Here is a 16,752-nt window from a genome sequence, read left to right on the forward strand (position 1 = left end):
AACAGGGACTTGCGTTAGAGGGGCGTTACTTAGGGGCACAACTTTCTGGGCATGATCCCTCGAGTGGGCATAACATTAATATGTTTAAAATGTGGGAAGTGGGGTTTAGGGGTACTCCCCCTAGAATATTTTAAATATTTTTAGTCTGAATTGGTGCATTATGGCGTATTTAAGTACTTTTTTCTAAGAAATATTGACAAAATTATTAACCTTTAAGTTTATTTGCGGGCCAACTGGGGGAGGGGGACACAGGCCCTACAGCTCCCCCACCACTGAACGACCCGCCCATGGTCCACTTGTAAATAAAATAAATGAACAATTATTGCTTGCTTGGGTATATAAGTAAAAACAAAAAACTGACAGTGGCAGTATAAATACAGATACACACAACTGCAATTGACTAAATAATATGGTGATTTATAAATAAAATAAAAGATGAAGTTAATTTTAGGGTTTATTGTGAAATAAAGAGAGAGTACTCGGACTTACAACCGGGAATTTACAGGAAGTAGGCGAATATGTTATCTCCCTTGCTTGATTCGACGGAAATAAACGAAAGAAAATCCAATTCGTTAGCTCCGCCCATTCACCTTCGTTTCTTTCGGTGACATTAACCATATAAGGTATAGGCGAAATCGTCTATCCTTGTAATTCTGAACTTGTCAATTCACTTTTGTAAACCTGGACTTGTTGGACTGCAAATGTTCATTTTACGAATGCGAGTGTCGACTGTAGGATTGCAGTTTTACATATGCATGATTCGGCTTCCTAATTTACATCATCATATTGTTAAAGGCAATATATACGATCTATGTTTTAGTGAGTTTATACAGGGTAGATCTGACAAATATACATTTTGACTACTATAATGACAAATGACAAATCAATACGGAAAAACTGACGAATAGAAACAACAAATAGCACGTATACATTGACAAATGTAAGAGATATTTAGTACGATTAAGAAGCACATTGTGGGAATTACACGTCTGGACTTTTGGCAACGAATAGCCTCCATATTGAGAGGCTCGGTAAGCTAGTGAAAACAGGCATTGTTTTCGTAAGATATTTTAATACAAGACTTGTTTCAATTAAATACAAGCGCCAATACAAACTATAATTCGGGGTTTATTCGGTACACAGGAGCGTTTGAAAAGAACGGGAGTAAGCTATTAAGTTTCGTTGATTTTACTTACAGACTCGTGCACCAATTTTGATCAAAACAGTGAAAAGGTCGACGAAGCGCAGATACACTCCTGCCCTCGTTATATTTTCGACCGATTAAATTCCGATATTGTGTTGCGTGTCAAAATTTCTTTAGGTTATGCGCTATCTTATACGAAGGTTGTCTTTTTATACAAAACTTGAATGCGTTTTACTAAGATACTTGATTGCGTCGAAGACATTGATCGACCTCGGATATAACATAATATAGCCTATCATTTATTTTTCAGCATTAAAAGTTTACCACATTCACAGCCAACATGAATTATACATCCCATTGTCGTCTCAAACGCAGACATGATCAATAGAGAGATTTCGCATAATTTTATTCATAGGAATAAAATAAAATTATTTTTACTATTTTATCAGGTTCGTAATCGTTATCTAATTGCATGATATATAAATTTCTAGTTTTCCTAGAGTCTGATGACATCAAATGTATTAATTTTTGTTTCGTAGTTCAAAGGCAAAATTAAGGTTCAAATATTGCTTTCCTGAAATTATCATAATTAGGACAGACTAGAAGGAAATGATATATTTCATTTTCATTGACAATCATGTCTTTGATAGTATCAAATAGTATTGCATTGTAACTCATACTTGTCTGTTTACAAGTCCAGATTTTAATCTAGTTATTTTTTGTTCCTATTGATATAGGCTCCAGGTTTAAAATTCAGTTTCGATAGTAACACGATATGATAAGCAGCACACCTATTCAATGAATGACATTTAAATCAACGGGAATCAAATGAATATAATATTATGAATACCGTTTAAAGCTGCACTCTCACAGATTTACCGCTTTAACAACTTTTTTATTCTTTGTCTTGGGATGAGCACATTTTTGAGTAAATATCTGCAAACCAGTGATAAAAGACTGCTTACAAAATATTCGATATGTCAGTTCGAAGACGAATGTTTTATGGCTTAAAGCGTTACTAACGGTTTAAGAAAAACGCATAAAACATCAATTTTTGAACTTAAATATATAAATATGTGACTAATATTATGTCAGCAGTCCTATATGAATAGTTTACATGCATTTTCGCATAAATTTGCTCTTTTCAAGACAAAAAAAAGTTGTCAAAACGTTAAATCTGTGAGAGTGCAGCTTTAAAGTCATTACAAAAATAATGTGCAACCTCTTGATTCGTACATTGAATATCAATTTATAATGGTTTAAAATTTGCAAGTAATAACCAAGATTGTCAATTATTAATCAGATCGTATAATAAGCTGCGAACTGGGGTTGCTTTTCATTTTTGTTTACATTTCTACATATGGTTATCGATGTAACCATCCAAGATAACACTGGGAATAAGATATAAACAAGTAAAAATTTATCATCAGTTTATTTTCATTTATGTATTATAAAATTAATACTCTTTTCACATTAGGCCACACCAAAATCATGTTTCGTCCCGGGGATTAACCGCATCTATTTTTTGAAAATATAAAAACAAATATTTTGTGCGACCGTACCTATATCTTCATTGCCACCCGCATATTTTGTGACAATAAGCTTTTTAGAAACCTGTAATATAATCAGTTTTCCTACGCAGTATTAGTGTTTTTGTAAGGAGGTTACCGATGCGTGGAGTTTTAAAAGGTATATCGAACAGTTTATCTTTGTTTTCAAAATAATCTAAATTGCGACTTCCGGTAACAACACCGTGGCTCGGATTTTGGATTTTTTGTTTTTGTTTTCAGTACGTGTGTTGTGAACAGGCGACAGTTGCGTCGACATGACCCACTCTATGGCCTTACTTTTGTTGTGTTGCCTACGACAGTTGTCATGCCCTATCATTTTTTGTTTGTTTTTAAGGAGGGTGGTGTGGCAATGGGGTTGGTCATTTTAACGCATCTGCCGCCTGTAATCATTCCATGCACAACATTATTATAATTCATGCAATATAGTATGTGTTCGAGATGCTGGTTGCTATAATTTTGTAAAATTAGTGATTATATATTAGTGGGTGGAAATTGGAATGATGAAAAATGGCTCTTTTATTTGATTCAAGTCATGATACTCGTGATAGGAATTTGACCTTATGACCTCGATGCTGTAGAAAACAGTTTAGCTCAACAGGAATATGTTTCATTGTTTGGTTCAAAACGATGTTTCAAAGTCATAAATAGTGACATAAACAACAGTTGCGAACAAATATATGGTCACAAGTAGCGAATTGTACAGAAATTCCAGATGGAACACTGGTACCAATAGACCAAAAAATAGGTAAGCCTAACCTAGGTTAATATCCTTAATTTATGTTTTCTTTAACAGCATAATCTGGGATGAATAAAACAACTCCTTGTCCCTAATAGTATTTTAAACATATCGTTATACTTGCACGTGCCACTGCATTCAATTAAATATTTAATACGAAATTAAGTCAAGAAATTAAAATGAATTTTGCCCCTAAATTGTTAGATGCTGCCTGTGTAAAACTTGATTTGTTAAACATCCAAAATCAATGTACAAATACAGATGCAAAACATGTAAATTTAAAAGTGATTCAGGCAGATAAGTTGTTTCGAGCATTTTGCTAAAAGCAGTGTTATTTTATTATGAATGATCATCAAACTAATAATATGTTACAATTGTCTTAGAAATTTGGTTTATTCATATATTGGGCTAACTAAAAACGGATGAATAAATATGAATATGTATTGGAACATTTTTCCATTGTGCAATAGAGATTGATTCCGTTCAATATTGAATTCCAATGATTGAAAAGCAATTTTGTTGAACAATCTTCCGTCTTTATATTGAGTATATGTCACAGGGTGTGACTTTTATATTTCAATAAAAGTGTTACAAATATATTTATTCGTATTTTGTTAAAATACCCTAATTCTCATTTATTACTCCGCCCCGTAAATTATCAGGTTTGGTAAATTTTACATATAGTGTAGTGTAGTTTGTTAAATATCGAGTAATAGTATATATTAACCTTAAACTAATACGTCAGTGTTTTAAATTAACTAATCAACTTATTATTACTTTTAGTCTTAAGTCAACAAATCTACACATACAACGCCATTTTTATACGGTGCTTTTCTATCCAATTCACTAGCGGATTTAGAGGGGGCGCTTCCGGCGCGCGCCCCCTCTAAAATCGTCAAAGTTTACTTTTTATGTCATTTTAGGAGATAAAAAATAATAAAATACGCCTATAATGCATCATTTCCAACTACAAATTGTTAATTTTTCTTGATTGCTTAACCCATAATCCGTATGCAAACAGTTTATGCCATACACTTTCGGTTCAGAGGGAGGGGTGCATGTCAAAAGGTTGCGCCCCTAAGTTACGCCCCCTCTAACGTTGATTCCTGGATCCGCCCCTGAAATTTATGCAGCTACTTATTTAGAATACTGCAGGTAATTCATTAAATCCCGTTATTATAATCTGTTATCTTTGTATTGATCTATAGTGTTATAGGTGTTTGTATGTCGTGAGATATTTACATTGTTTCAATGTATTGTTCAATGATCGCGCCATTGTTTATCTGAAATTCTGTGTTCGAGTATTTGTACATGTTCTATGTTAGATTATATACTTTATTATGTATGCATTGTTTAGGGGGATGACGATGACGTCGATGGTATAGGTAGTATTAAAATGATTGGCACGAATTCACGTTTGTTCTGTTCCTCATCTACCGCCCAGTAGAGGTCAGAGGTGGCCCGGCAACATATACGAAAACAAATCGCTCTTCGCTCGCTTCATGGTTTATGAAAACTGACAAAATTGTTAATTGTATTTGTTTTCGCTCGCTTGTTCCAATCGTTTTGGGAAAAAATCGGAGGAACAAAATTTTAATTTGGTCGGGCCTTGTGAATGATTTGAATACAAGGCCTAAATTTGGTTTACCTTTGATTCTGGTTACATGCCTAAAACAATACGGGTCGGTAGGTAGGGTAAATATTTCTTTAATATATTTGTTTTAATAAGGCATGTTAACATACTATAAAAAGCATTTTGTATTAGCATATTGATCAAAGAACTAATGCACCGTTCTGTGCTCAAAAACCGTTGTAAAATTAGCAAATCATGAAATGCCATATTTTTGGACCAAACATTTTAGATACAGCATTTTTTGCCAAGGTGGTTTCTTTTCTTTTTTACTTTTATATCAAGACATGAGTTTCTGTGCCAAATACATACATACAAACCTCTTTTTAGGCCTTAAAGAAACATCTTTAAACACTTATATACACTGACTATATACAACAATATGAACATATGAAAACACCTTTTTACAAAACAAATAAATAAATTATTCATTATCAAGTTATATTTGATAAAACTGTATATGGTGAAATACAATTATACATAATTTAGATTGTTGCGAAATTTAGATAAGCATCGGTTTTACGACTGATCATGTGATTAAAAGTATGCATTAACTTGAGGAAACATAATTATAAAACGAATAATAATAAATTAATAGGTAAACCCCAAGGACTTCTATGATTAGGGATCCCAACTCTATCTTCAATCGAAGGAGTAAAATTCAGAGTACCAAATGCAAAAACTTTTCGAAGATATGATGCAATTATTGTTTGAAACTATAAAAAACCACACAGTCTGCCTAAGCAAATATAAGGTTTAAAACTGTGTGATCATAGAGTTTCATAATGAAAAGCATCATTGTACTAACTCTGGGAATAAGCAGAGAAACATTATTAAAAAAAATAGAAATACAATATATAGTTGCTAAAATCTTTTTCCAAATGATCACTCTAAATAAATATTTGAAATAAAGTGTCGTCATAAACTATAATTTGTATTTCACTGATCACATGAAAACATAAAATGACAGTCTCAAACTGAGAATGAAACGATTAATATTTGGAAAGTATTATCAAAACATATTTTATAAACAAGTATAAAAATATTATTTTGTCAATCAACCGTTGATGTTTCATTTGATTTATTTACGTTTTTACTTTCCTTACTGGAATTCCCTTCAACTGGTCATTTGTTTGTGCTCATGTTGTTCATGTGCGGTACTTTCGGAAGAAAATCACCGCGAACACGACGAAAAGGATACTTGATAATAATGAATAACATCCAAGGACGATGGTGACGAGTTTATATATAAATGGTGTGGCTGAAAAAAAACAAAACCATATAATTACATTTATGTATGTAAAGTATAAAGACACCATACATGTGTTGTACGTTATTGATTTGTAATACCTTGATAAGATAAAACTAAAGACGATTAAGTTTTATCCATCTATTATCTGATTTATTTTTGTACCTTCAGTGGAGCTGTTGAAGAATAATTCAGATAGAACTTTAAAGGTGCAAGTATGTCTATTTTCAAAGAGAAAATATTATTATTATTTTCTCCAAATCAGGGCCAACGTAAGTTAATGTACGTAATATTACCACGTCGAAAAGTTATGTAACGTTGACGTCATAGCAATGCATGTTCCTAATTATTATGCGTGTAATACAAAAATTGCAAAATGTAAAATGTAATTGTCAACAACTAATGCTTGACATGACTAAATTCAAAGTTCACATTTAAAATAAAAAAATCCCTCAGTAAGAAGATATGCAATATGTATATGTGTAAATGTGTAAGGCTTATATGACAAGCTATATACAAGATATTTCTTCATAACACATGTTACTAACTGAGTATGTTTTTTATGTGTATGTTCATATATGTATTAGTTTGAAATGAACTGAAATGATAGGAACAAAAACAGTCATATTTCAATTGTGTTTTTGTAATGGATCAATCGGCTGTAGCAATTTCATGCATACTTAATACGTCTGTGGGAACTGAGCAGTCCTATAACGCCGATGGAGAAATTATTGGTTATAACACTCTAAAGAAAGCAAAGTCTGAGTCTGCTAAGTAGGAATACAATAATTATTTGACAGTGTCTTCCTATATCAGCTTACTCGGTCCAACACTTTCGAGCCAGATGACCTTTGCATATATAAACATCGATTTCAGTATAGGATAGACGAATGGCCGTATCTATGAATTTTCACAAGCGTAGCTATAGTATATATTTCATAGATACATCCACAAGGTGGATCCGACTAACACCACATGAATTTTAGCGTTGATGCTTTGGTCCATGTTCCTAGGCATATTTTTGTTTGTCTTTATCACGAAATTGCCGTGTTGAGAAAATTTGTTAAAAATTTATTACATTACAGTTTTTCAGCCATCAACAACTAGCTCATTTCTATTTGGAATTCCTCTCAGTGTCCTAGGACGAGTTGGTTTTGAAACGGGTGATCGGAAAAATACTTTATATGTGTTTCTACAATATCGATAATAATCGTAACTTATGTTTACAGGTTGCACCTTGCATTTCCATTTAGTCGTGAACTGATCAACATGAACAGTGTTGTGCCTTATGCAACGACAAGGCTATATTTGTTATTTTCTAGAACAGAAATGAATAAAATTAATTGGATGGTGAGATGTGGTTTTTTTGGTTTTCACTCTTTCATTGTTCCTTATGTTATATGCAAACGGTTTATAGTGTTTTATAATTGGGAAGTATCTATTTATCTAACTCATGCAAACATGGTTTTATTCAGACGAACGTGACATTGACTGGAAAGTAAATATTGAATTTTACTGGGAATATTCTTATTATACTCATTTGACTTTAATGATCAAAACATAATAAACAGCACTTTTATCCAAACATGATGTAGATACAGTAATAATATGCACTGCTGATAAGGTAAGAAGAGAATCTTCAAAACAGAGTAATTTTTTTTGCTAGTTCCATTTTTGTTTCTGGGTCATAATCATTCCAATACGAATGCGAAAGAACCGCATGGGTCGTTTAAACAACTATTTCAACTCACGTAAAACCTGCAAATTCAAACTGATATTCAAACTTTGCACATACATTTCCAAACATTCCAATAAAAGCAGTATCTTCGGAGAATCTGTTAGATCAATTACACGACGTTTGTGATTGATTAAATGACGTTATATTGTGGTAAAATATATGCAACGTCGATTAAGAAAGTGACGCCATTGACAATGTCGCTCTTTACAGCTGAATAGATACTCCATTAAATCTTTTTAAAAGTGTTCCTTTTCAGTCTTGTAGTTGGATTAGCCCAAAGAAAGTTTGCCCATAATGAGTGTAAAAATAAACTTTGAATATTTGAGATTTGCAAGTTATCTTTGTTAAAAAATATTTAGTAAATTGACGGATATTCTTGAAGTTCGTCGGACTTTATTAACCGTGCACTAACCACAGATTATACTTACATTAAATCAAAATTCCTGATTGATTTATTGAAAAATAAAACGCTTATACCAGTTATTAATATTTAACAGTGTTTGTAGGGTTTCATTTTATTTTGTAACGTTATGAAATTGCAACATTACCCAAGCACTATATATTGTGATGTTATGAAATTGCAACATTACCCAAGCACTATGATTATATTGTAACGTTATGAAATTGCAGCATACCCCACGCACTATGATATATTGTAACGTTATGAAATTGCAACATTACCCAAGCACTATATATTGTGATGTTATGAAATTGCAACATACCCCAAGCACTATGATTATATTGTAACGTTATGAAATTGCAGCATACCCCACGCACTATGATATATTGTAACGTTATGAAATTGAAGCATACCCCAAGCACTATGATACATTGTAACGTTATGAAATTGCAATATACCTCAAGCACTATGAATATATTGTAACGTTATAAAATTGCAGAATACCCCACGCACTATGATATATTGTAACGTTATGAAATTGCAGCATACCCCACGCACTATGATATATTGTAACGTTATGGAATTGCAGCATACCCCAACCACAATGATATATTGTAACGTTATGAAATTGCAACATACCCTACGCACTATGATATATTGTAACGTTATGAAATTGCAGCATACCCCAACCACTATGATATATTGTAACGTTATGAAACTGCAGCATACCCCAACCACTATGACATATTGTAACGTTATGAAATTGCAACATACCCCAAGCACTATGATATATTGTAACGTTATGAAATTGCAACATACCCCAAGCACTATGATATATTGTAACGTTATGAAATTGCAGCATACCCCAACCACTATGATATATTGTAACGTTATGAAATTGCAGCATACCCCAACCACTATGATATATTGTAACGTTATGAAATTGCAACATACCCCAAGCACTATGATATATTGTAACGTTATGAAATTGCAGCATACCCCAACCACTATGATATATTGTAACGTTATGAAATTGCAGCATACCCCAACCACTATGATATATTGTAACGTTATGAAATTGCAACATACCCTAAGCACTATGATATATTGTAACGTTATGAAATTGCAGCATACCCCAACCACTATGATATATTGTAACGTTATGAAATTGCAACATACCCCAAGCACTATGATATATTGTAACGTTATGAAATTGCAGCATACCCCAACCACTATGATATATTGTAACGTTATGAAATTGCAGCATACCCCAACCACTATGATATATTGTAACGTTATGAAATTGCAGAATACCCCCAAGCACTATGATATATTGTAACGTTATGAAATTGCAACATACCCCAACCGCTATGATTATATTGTAACGTTATGAAATTGCAGCATACCCCAACCACTATGATATATTGTAACGTTATGAAATTGCAACATACCTCAAGAACTATGATATATTGTAACGTTATGAAATTGCAACATACCCCAAGCACTATGATATATTGTAACGTTATGAAATTGCAACATACCTCAAGCACTATGATATATTGTAACGTTATGAAATTGCAACATACCTCAAGCACTATGATATATTGTAACGTTATGAAATTGCAACATACCCCAAGCACTATGATATATTGTAACGTTATGAAATTGCAACATACCTCAAGCACTATGATATATTGCAACGTTATGAAATTGCAACATACCCCAACCACTATGATATATTGTAACGTTATGAAATTGCAACATACCTCAAGCACTATGATATATTGTAACGTTATGAAATTGCAACATACCCCAAGCACTATGATATATTGTAACGTTATGAAACTGCAGCATACCCCAAGCACTATGATTATATTGTAACGTTATGAAATTGCAACATTACCCAAGCACTATGATATATTGTAACGTTATGAAACTGCAGCATACCCCAAGCACTATGATATATTGTAACGTTATGAAATTGCAACATACCCCAAACACTATGATTATATTGTAACGTTATGAAATTGCAGCATACCTCAAGCACTATGATATATTGTAACGTTATGAAATTGCAACATACCCCAAGCACTATGATATATTGTAACGTTATGAAATTGCAGCATACCCCAAGCACTATGATATATTGTAACGTTATAAAATTACAGCATACCCCAAGCACTATGATATATTGTAACGTTATAAAATTGCAGCATACCCCAAGCACTATGATTATATTGTAACGTTATGAAATTGCAGCGTACCCCAACCACTATGATATATTGTAACGTTATGAAATTGCAACATACCCCAAGCACTATGATATATTGTAACGTTATGAAATTGCAGCATACCCCAAGCACTATGATATATTGTAACGTTATAAAATTGCAGCATACCCCAAGCACTATGATATATTGTAACGTTATGAAATTGCAACATACCCCAAGCACTATGATTATATTGTAACGTTATGAAATTGCAGCATACCCCAAGCACTATGATATATTGTAACGTTATGAAATTGCAACATACCCCAAGCACTATGATATATTGTAACGTTATGAAATTGCAGCATACCCCAAGCACTATGATATATTGTAACGTTATAAAATTGCAGCATACCCCAAGCACTATGATATATTGTAACGTTATAAAATTGCAGCATACCCCAACCACTATGATATATTGTAACGTTATGAAATTGCAGCATACCCCAAGCACTATGATATATTGTAACGTTATAAAATTGCAGCATACCCCAAGCACTATGATATATTGTAACGTTATGAAATTGCAAGATACCCCAAGCACTATGATATATTGTGATGTTATGAAATTGCAACATACCTCAAGCACTATGATATCTTGCGATGTTATAAAATTGCAGCATACCCCAACCACTATGATATATTGTAACGTTATGAAATTGCAGCGTACCCCAACCACTATGATTATATTGTAACGTTATGAAATTGCAACATTACCCAAGCACTATGATATATTGTAACGGTATGAAATTGCAGCATACCCCAACCACTATGATATATTGTAACGTTATGAAATTGCAACATTCCCCAAGCACTATGATATATTGTAACGTTATGAAACTGCAGCATACCCCAACCACTATGATATATTGTAACGTTATGAAACTGCAGCATACCCCAACCACTATGATATATTGTAACGTTATGAAATTGCAGCATACCCCCAACCACCATGATATATTGTAACGTTATGAAATTGCAACATACCTCAAGCACTATGATATATTGTAACGTTATGAAATTGCAGCATACCCCAAGCACTATGATATATTGTAACGTTATGAAATTGCAACATACCTCAAGCACTATGATATATTGTAACGTTATGAAATTGCAACATTCCCCAAGCACTATGATATATTGTAACGTTATGAAACTGCAGCATACCCCAACCACTATGATATATTGTAACGTTATGAAACTGCAGCATACCCCAACCACTATGATATATTGTAACGTTATGAAATTGCAGCATACCCCCAACCACCATGATATATTGTAACGTTATGAAATTGCAACATACCTCAAGCACTATGATATATTGTAACGTTATGAAATTGCAGCATACCCCAAGCACTATGATATATTGTAACGTTATGAAATTGCAACATACCTCAAGCACTATGATATATTGTAACGTTATGAAAATGCAGCATACCCCAAGCACTATGATATATTGTAACGTTATGAAATTGCAACATACCTCAAGCACTATGATATATTGTAACGTTATGAAATTGCAGCATACCCCAAGCACTATGATATATTGTAACGTTATGAAATTGCAACATACCTCAAGCACTATGATATATTGTAACGTTATGAAATTGCAGCATACCCCAACCACTATGATATATTGTAACGTTATGAAATTGCAGCATACCCCAAGCACTATGATATATTGTAACGTTATGAAATTGCAACATACCTCAAGCACTATGATATATTGTAACGTTATGAAATTGCAGCATACCCCAACCACTATGATATATTGTAACTTTATGAAATTGCAACATACCCCAAGCACTATGATATATTTTAACGTTATGAAATTGCAGCATACCCCAACCACTATGATATATTGTAACGTTATGAAATTGCAACATACCCCAAGCACTATGATATATTTTAACGTTATGAAATTGCAGCATACCCCAAGCACTATGATATATTGTAACGTTATGAAACTGCAGCATACCCCAAGCACTATGATATATTTTAACGTTATGAAATTGCAGCATACCCCAAGCACTATGATATATTGTAACGTTATAAAATTGCAACATACCCCAAGCACTATGATATATTGTAACGTTATGAAACTGCAACATACCCCAAGCACTATGATATATTTTAACGTTATGAAATTGCAGCATACCCCAAGCACTATGATATATTGTAACGTTATAAAATTGCAGCATACCCCAAGCACTATGATATATTGTAACGTTATGAAATTGCAGCATACCCCAAGCACTATGATTATATTGTAACGTTATGAAATTGCAACATACCCCGAGCACTATGATATATTGTAACGTTATGAAATTGCAGCATACCCCAAGCACTATGATTATATTGTAACGTTATGAAATTGCAGCATACCCCGAGCACTATGATATATTGTAACGTTATGAAATTGCAGCATACCCCAAGCACTATGATATATTGTAACGTTATGAAATTGCAGCATACCCCAAGCACTATGATTATATTGTAACGTTATGAAATTGCAACATACCCCGAGCACTATGATATATTGTTATGTCATAAAATTGCAGCATACCCCAACCACTATGATTATATTTTAACGTTATGAAATTGCAACATTACCCAAGCACTATGATATATTGTAACGTTATGAAATTGCAGCTTACCCCAACCGCTATGATTATATTGTAACGTTATGAAATTGCAACATTACCCAAGCACTATGATATATTGTAACGTTATGAAATTGCAGCATACCTCAACCACTATGATATATTGTAACGTTATGAAATTGCAACATACCCCAAGCACTATGATATATTGTAACGTTATGAAATTGCAACATACCCCAAGCACTATGATATATTGTAACGTTATGAAATTGCAACATACCCCAAGCACTATGATATATTGTAACGTTATGAAATTGCAACATAACCCAAACATAATACATCAAACAAAGGTAAGTCGAGATAGAAATTAACCCCGGGTGGCGTTTAGCCTTATTATAAAGGTGTTTATCTAGGTTGATTTGAAATTGAGTGAGCTTGTACGGGTAAATACTGTCGAACCCTCTTTGGCTCGAACTGGATGTAAATGACCTATTTATACTGAAGGTCAGCATTCCTACTTGGCTCGAATTTCCCGATGTTAAAGGTATTTTTGCCGGTCCCTGTGGTTTTGAGCAAACGGGCTTCGACTGTAAATGTACTCATACAAGTAACATTCCGCGAGTTTTCTATGGGTACACTAGAATCAGTATTTGCGCAACGTTGATAATTTGATAAAACAATCCACTCAGCAATACGTGAATTAAACAACAACAACGGTGCATTCCAAAATTGTTTTTAAATAGTTGGTTACAGATTTATTACAGAAAACAAAGAAAAGATAATGTTCTAGCGTTGCTACGTTTGATGTCTTACTTCCTGAAAAAGAAAAACAACAACAACGTAGCTGATAGTACTTATGATGGCAAAGGAGTAAATGGTCAGACTTGTACATGCATTTACGTATTAAAAACGGCATCTTAGCATTCAATTAGCCTGCAAATCACAGGCTGCTTAAAATATATTATTACATTTATATTCATTCCATTTGTTACAACACAAGGAATTCCATGTTAAAATAGTATATATAGAGTCAATGAAATCAGTTTTAAATAAGTTTATACTTTTATAAATTGCTGTCCATTTTTTAATCTGTGTTGATTTAGGGAAAGTTTGCAAAAAGAGTCATAGTATTTTTGCTCGAGAAATTACAGATTTAAAACTTACAACAGATATTGCATGTTTTGGGGCAAGCGAAATTCGCATATGTATGATCTTGGCACCGACTAGTGTCTGTTTGACATGCAATGGCATCGAGGTCTGAGCATGCTTGTGGTACTCCAGTGTTACTGACGGTGGTTGTGGCGTAAGTGGTTGATGTAGCGGCAGTGGTCGTCCGATCTAAAGGACAGAGATTTGGAATCATACTTGCATGAGTGCTTTTTTTAGTAGACAACAACTGTTTATCTGTGCAACGTTATTCCAGCATGTGTACATTGTACAACATTGCATGTACAAATGTACATATTATGACTCGCTTTGACACTGACGCCCATGGATTGACCTAGCATGTACGTTAGTTTTTTACCATGAACCCAAGTGACCCGACAACAGTAATTGTATCATGAATATGGTCCAAAACCGCTACTTCCACCAATATGTGTGTAACGAGCTGCTCAATTTGCTATGTTTATTTTCGGGGATTGAGCCCACGGCATTTTGCTCTGATGCGAACAGTCTAATGCGTCTTTATAAAAGATAATTATGTTGTTTGGCGGAATATTCATACCGAATTACGAAAATGTAATCAACAGTCTATTTCTTACCAAAGCCATTTTACTAATTGACAATTGCAAAGTATTTGTCAGTCTGTATAAGCACTGATCTTAAAAAAAAATTCAGCTATTCTTTTCTTTTGCCATTTTCCGAAGCTGCTCTTCCGAAAGCCCATACATAGACGACAAGAGAAATTGCCAGACAGGTTCAAGTCGTCATTTGGCGGCTCTCGTCGATATATGCGAAACACATGTTTGCGTCAATTTCGGGTTATTAGCCAAACGCATGCATACTGTACCTTCGCAAAAGCATGGGTCGCTGCCAGCGTCCGGGTACCGTTCTGGAACATTGATAGAACGCTTGTTAGAGTCGTGCGTGGATTCGAAAAAAAATGCTTGAATCTGAGCATAAGAGCACTTCATTTCGATTTTTATTAGATATCCAAAAAAATATACAAATATAAATAAAAAATGAAGTAATTATAATCATCCTACCAACAGCTCTGTAAATCATATCGCTCATACAGTCGAAGCTCCCATAGTCACTTATATGGTAAAGAGTGGTCCATACTGCAACAAGGCAAAATAAAACGGCATGATAATATCCAAAAAAATCCACTGCATGCCCTCCCTACTTTAAGAGAGGTTGCTAAATGTAGGGTAGATGTAAATGCGGCCTACTTCATGTGTACTGCGTCATCAATTTATGTGAACAGTGTCGAAGTAAATATGTAAAATTATACGATATACCCCTTTTCATCCCAACTAGTACACGTTTGTTGCCCGTGAAAGCTTAAGTTCACGTCTTGTTTTGCATTCTCTCTAATGACAATGTGTGTCATTAAAATGTGTTTAAAAAGAACATTCTTTCATATTCATGTCAAAGAATGAGTATGGTATTCCGTTAGCGCATTTGCTTTTCAACAGAACGTCCCAAATTCGATTCCCGGCCTTGGCGCAAGTGAGTTTGGTTTGTGTTCACCAAGCCGGACAAGTGGGTTACCGCCGAGTACCCCGGTCACACACACAAAACACAAAACCACACTCTCGAGTATCATCGTGCAAACGAGCATAACTGATATAATGTTATAATAGGTTGTTGCACCATCGTTGTTAAATTAATAAACTACAGAATCTGAGCAAATTAGAACAGTCATTAAGTATTCAACGTTGTAAGTACTGGTTATCATATAAATTTAGTCTCCTGTTTGGTTGAATAACCTACAATAAATCAATGGAATATACAGGAACAATAATACAATGAAATACAGGGTATCAAAATGTCTAGAAGAAATATCTTGTTTAAAGGCAGAGAGATTTAAACTATCATCCAAAGCCGATAAAAAGCAATTGCAAAACAAAATACCCAGAGTAAGAGGCTCGTACACTATTCGATTATTTGAAGTTAAGGGAAAACACAATACCGATCGATATAGTATTATTTAAAACTTTAAATGACGCCCATGCCGTAAAACCATTCAAGATCGACCAACCCAATTGAGCGATGGTTCGAGCTTAGCGTTATTTTCGTAGGTTTTTCTGAAAATGTTATAATTTGTTTAAGTGTTTCTTCGTATGACAGCCTTTTAAGAAAATAGAAAGCGCGTGTCCTGGAATTAAAGGCACAAATCAAACTTATAAATCAGGTGAAAATTGGCTTACACTGTTGATGTGATGAACAACCCGCATTTTCGACTTG

The 16,752-nt window shown here is 33.8% G+C and overlaps 1 long non-coding RNA gene across 1 annotated transcript; it reads right to left on the reverse strand.

The window, feature by feature from the left end:
• Window positions 1–14,559: 14,559 nt before the first annotated feature.
• On the reverse strand, window positions 14,560–16,751 carry LOC128240299 (uncharacterized). Its single transcript, XR_008262113.1, has 4 exons — window positions 16,716–16,751; window positions 15,549–15,623; window positions 15,353–15,394; window positions 14,560–14,679 (listed from the first exon to the last, which is right to left on the reverse strand). It is a non-coding gene; the product is annotated as an uncharacterized LOC128240299 (long non-coding RNA).
• Window position 16,752: the final 1 nt, after the last annotated feature.

Source organism: Mya arenaria, chromosome 7 (genome assembly GCF_026914265.1).
Source record: "Mya arenaria isolate MELC-2E11 chromosome 7, ASM2691426v1".
Classification (NCBI taxonomy): domain Eukaryota; kingdom Metazoa; phylum Mollusca; class Bivalvia; order Myida; family Myidae; genus Mya; species Mya arenaria.